The sequence below is a fragment of the Felis catus genome, chromosome A2 (assembly GCF_018350175.1).
Source record: "Felis catus isolate Fca126 chromosome A2, F.catus_Fca126_mat1.0, whole genome shotgun sequence".
NCBI classification, from domain to species: Eukaryota; Metazoa; Chordata; class Mammalia; order Carnivora; family Felidae; genus Felis; species Felis catus.
Window position 1 is genome coordinate 112,812,423 of NC_058369.1, and position 5,582 is coordinate 112,818,004.

The following is a 5,582-nucleotide window of genomic DNA, read 5'->3' on the forward strand; positions in this document are numbered from 1 at the left end:
ACTAGGTCTGTTTGTTGTCATGTAGGAGAATATAATTTCAATGAATAGTGTAACTTAGAGTTAGAACTCTATCAGAGAGTTTTGCTTTATATCTGGAAAATACATTTATTACAAAAAAAACTAAGAACTTCACATTTCTAGTTCAAAATAATTTGAGAGATGATATTACATCATAGAATGTCATACATGCAGTAACATAAACCATAATATTCTATGTATTCATTGCTGAAATGTCATGTGTTCACGTATAAAGCAAAGGTCACCAGAGATTCTCACACAGACACCCAAATGACTCTCATTCACACCATTAGTTTGAATTCAATGCTTCAAATTCTCCATGTAACAGTTATTATTATCCTGTAAATTTCTTAGGGTGTACATTTTTTACTTTTCTGGTATCTGCAAAAACCCACTCACAGCAAGCATTTTGTGAGTCTAGTAACTTCAGTGTTCATGAGAAAAGTAATGTTATTCATAGAAAAGCTTTATTCCATCTCCTATTGCCTCTGCTTTGTTCCTATTCTTATCCCTCCTATCTCTTAATTCTGTCCTCTGCTCCATTGTATAGAATCTTATCTTTATATCACACACATGATTCATGAACCTTTAGTAAGGCCAACATCATACCTGCAAAAACTTACCTCATCTAAGAACTTACCAAGAGCTTTGCAAATAAATTGTGTTCTCCATCTACTAATCAGTTAAAAATTGCTCCGTCTTATCATGTGTATAATACATTGTGAATGCAGAAGACATCTTGCCTAATGGGGTCTGATATTTTACCCAGATCATAATCTGTTTAGTATTTGCCATTATCCAGCATTTTCTCTTACTACCTACCACTCATCTTAGATTTTATCACATTATCTTCCATCAAGAAATGGATGACATGGAGAAGAAAATATTTTCTGTTTCTTCCACGGAAGGAAAGGAGGATGAAATAGAGAGTCTGGGGTAAAAAAAAAAAAAAAAAAAAAACAACTATACACTAGGTGACATCTGAGGCATTTTATAAATATTACCACATTCAATAAACTTCTTAATTGAATCTTCACAATAAATAAAGAAGGTATTATAATTCCTCTTTGTTCAGATGGGAATCCTAAGGCTGAGTAACTTTCTCAAGGTCTCAATAGCTAGTAAGTAGAATGGGTGAAGTCCACATTTTTTCTGCTAAAATGCTGAATTACAGATTGGAATAGATGTGTAAGTTTTCTTTAACATCCTTTTTGTTACAGCTATATCACTCTTCCACTGAAATTCTTATCCTATTGACCAAAAGTGACCAAAAATTACACAAAGAAGATGGGCCTTAAGGAAAAATTTAGGTTCATTACAGTCCCATGGAAGAGAATTTCAGAAACTCAAGGTGTGGGATATCAACTGTTTCTACTATAGATAGTAACAGGAGAAAGAGTTAAATTTTTACCTACTAAATCAGTCATTCCTTCATTGCTTTATCTGAATAAGCTCCTCACCTGATTTCAAAGTCAAGTTGAAATTTGAAACTGAACTTGGATCCTGTACTCTAACAAATGTCTGAGACCTTAACATATTTTCCCAGATTTTTACCACTCACAGTCATGCCCCAGACAGAGGAAATGACTCATCTTTTTTAAAAACTGGAAGTGTAAAAGTTAACATAAAATATGCCAAGACAAATTTTTAAAAATATATGTTATAGGAAGTAAGTATTTGTGTTTTTATAAGTCTAATCCATTTGCATACCTTTGGTTCTTGGGTATCTATGTAAAATTCAGTCAAAGGAAACCCATAATTGAAAACTGGAATAATAGAAGAAATGGGTCCTTATTCTTGAGTTTAATTATGTTTAATTATACCTGTAAGTTTCATATGAAATTTTAAAATTGTACTTATTTAAAAACATGCATGTATTACTATACCTCCAAATGTAACAAATTTTCCAAAAATGTTGAAAAATCATGAGAAACCATGAAATACTTTATTTGACTACAAATAATGCATGATGAATTGAAAATATGATGGTGCTAATTTTTCACTTAAAGACAAGTTTATTTAAGACTCAGTTTGAAAAGTCCGTTGATTAAAAGGCAGACTGTCTTCACAATGGACATTCAGCAGGGACAATTCATCAAGGATGTGTACCTAGCACATGGTATATATTTTTGATATGATAAAGCACAGCATCTCAGAAGATAAAGAGAACAGCTTGAGACGCATGCCTCAAAGAGAAACTCAAAAGGAAAAGAAATCCATTTCAAAAGGAAGAAACAAATATTTGACATCTTGCTCCAAAAGAGAGATTTTGCTTTAAACTACTCCAAAAAAAAAAAAAAAAAAGGAAAATGGCTGCCTGATATCTGAAGGTGAAGAAAACTTTGTCATCCTTGACCTTGGAAACCTTAAAGCATGATACACATATATCACAAAGTCCCAATTCTAAGCCCCCATTCAAGAGGGAGGGATCATCCTGTGAAGGAGATGGTACATATATAAGACAACTTTTACTGGAGGGGTGTTAGTACCAGCATCTGAGACACAGGGGTCCAAAGTTCGGCTAGATAGAATATTCCAGAAGTGCTCAGAGGTGAAAGAAGTTATATAAAGAAAGACCAAAGAAAATCCTGATGTTATGGCTAAGACCAAAGTATAGTAGGAACCAAAGGCATAACCTAGAATTAATGCCTGGCAGAACAAAAAGTAACCTAAGCACACTGTAGATGAAGCAAAGCAGTGAGAAGGCAAGCTTTGCAAATGATGTTGTTTTTATGGCTTGCTTTTATTGGCTGTACAGTAGAGAATGTGAAGGTGTGTTGGGTACGACCTCAAAGTAAAGGGATATTGGAAGACAATAGGTCTAAATAAACTTTGCTGGGCATTCAATAATAACAGACAAGGCACTTATTCTTGGTTTTTATTTTCCTTTGCTTTGCTCTGGCTATTTTCTGTAACTCCTATTTTGGTTAATAACACCCCACTCACTTCTTTGAGCAACCCAAAAGCAAGGGAATCATCTTGATTCTTCTTACTGCTACTATACTTATGATTTGTCTTTAAATAGACTCAGCATTCATTTAACTTAAATGTATTTAAAAGGAAATCACATTATTAATTAAAAACCGCTAGTTACTAAAAGTTACTAAAACCATTGGTTTCTAAAAAAGAAATATATTTTTGAAAATTCGATGAAAAATTTTAAATGTCATTGAATTTTAGCAGAAATCTACTCCTTCTTTGTTAAAAGGACTGATTAGCAAATACCATTTAACACACAGATTGGTATGAATGTAAGACTTTCTCCTTAAATTAGAGAGATTAAAATATAATTGAAAATAAAAGTATTTTTTATTGTGTGATTTAATTATGATTTATGCTGCATCCTTGTACCAACAAAATGTCATCTATAGGCAAATCCCACACTTTGGGAAGCAATGAACTATGGGATAAAATCCAAACTCAATAGCCTGGTATGATCTCACTCCTGAATACCTTTCAAGCTCATTTCCTGCCACTGCACAAGCTACATATCCTGACTATATTTGGCTTCATTAACTTCCCCATTGTATCTGCTTGAAATACTCTTACGCCTCCTTCAAGAGTTTCAGTTGTGAACTCTTGAGAGACTTCCCAGGTCCATTTCTCCTTAGCACTGACAAGGATTCTTCCTTGACCAAACTCTAGTGGGTTCTTCTAAGTCCTCTTCTTAGCTATGCTTCCACCTATGAAGACTTAAATAAGCACTAATATAGTTTCTAACAGCTCAAGGCTGCATCTCTAGGATAACCCTAGCCCCCTTAAAGTCTGCGTAAGAAAACTCGTGGCAGCCAAAAGAATTCACTGTTTGTTCCAGTCAACTTGAAAACATAGGGCTCCTGTCTCCCAGTCTCTTTGGGAGAGAAGGAGTCTAACTTTGATAAGTGCCAGTTAGCAAACTCAGATGGATTTTACATGGACTAAATCCTTCCTTCCCACTTTTTGTAATTTTTACTTCCCTGAAAAACTGTGTTGAGCCCTTGCTTGCTTTCTCTACTGCCCCATTCTCTCCTTAAACACCCATCACCCATGTGGAAATCAAAGTTGAATTCCACTCATGCTGGACTCATTTCCCTATTGCAATAGTTATTACTGATTAAAATCCATCTCCACCCCTTTAACTAGTGTCTGCCTTTATTTTTGACAGCACTTCGTATCTGCCTCTAATTCTCTATGTTATTAGTACTGAACTATCCCTCTTTCTTACTATGTTGTACTCATGTGTGTACTCCAAGTGCCCAAATCAGTACTGTACAGCGTCTCCCACATTAGACATGGCAAACCTTTTTTTACACAAGGTTAGTCAAATAAAATGGTTAAACAATGTTTTGTCAGATTTTTGCGTTGTATGTGTATTACATATGAAACAACTAAATGATATCTTGTCACATAGATACTCAACCACCACTGTGGTGGTAATTTCGTGAGAGCAATCTTTAGACTTAAATAATTGTGTATACAGAACAAGGGAACCAAGTTATCCAACTAGTGTGAACAGGGCCACGTGGAGATCTAATATATTGCTTTAGTTTTTGTTCCAACTTATAAACCATAAGAGGGACATCAACACTGCATTCAGTTTAGTTTAAAAATAGTTTAGGGCCCCTGGGTGGCTCACTTGGTAAGTGTAAAACTCTTGATTGCAGCTCATGGTCATGGGATCAAGCCCCGAGTTGGGCTCCATGCTAAGGGTGGAGCCTGCTTGGGATTCTTTCTCTCCCTCCCTCTCAGCCCCTCCCCTGCTCATGCTCTTTATCTTTCTCTCTCTCGAAATAAATAAATAAACATTTAAAAATAATTTAAAAATCTTTTTCAGCTTATTTTCCTTCTTTCTCAGCTTTGTCAGTATCATTTTGTATTCCATTATTTTCTATAACCTCCCATCTTTCTCTTTTGGATGTCTGAAAGGGCCGACCTACACCGGCGGACTCCATCTTGTTCTGTGTCCTCCACCTTGACGACGCCTCCTCCCCTTGAGTAACCTTCCCCTCACCTGTTCAAACTTCCCGATTAAAACACACCCAGCAACCTGCGTAACAGGACTCCAACCCTTTCCCAGCCAATCGGCTGGGGCCACGACCCTTCCCCAGCCAATCGGCTGAGGCCACAGCCATTACCTCACCAACTGGCCCTAGACCCCAATAAAACCTTTGTGCTTTTGAAACTTGCTCTCTCTCCCTGGCATCTCACTGCTGCGTCGGTGCAGGTAGGGGACTGAGCTCGAGCTAGCTCGAATAAAGGCTCTTTGCTTTTGCATCGGACTCGGCTCCCTGGTGGTCTTTGGGGATCACGAATTCTGGGCATAACATGTCCACTTCCTCTTAAAATATCAATTGCCTATTATCACTCCTATCTTTTGTTTTATATTAGTAATAGCACTTCTATAGCTATAGCACTGGGGATTTACATGCAAGCTACAGCAGACACTGGGCTTTTACTTCAAAATTAGTTTTGTTTTATTTGCTTCTTACAGGTGAAAATGCTACTTTACATAGAAGCCTATTTTATTTCATAAAATTAAATGAACCAAAACCCTAAAGTGCAATGAGACATACACATCATGACCA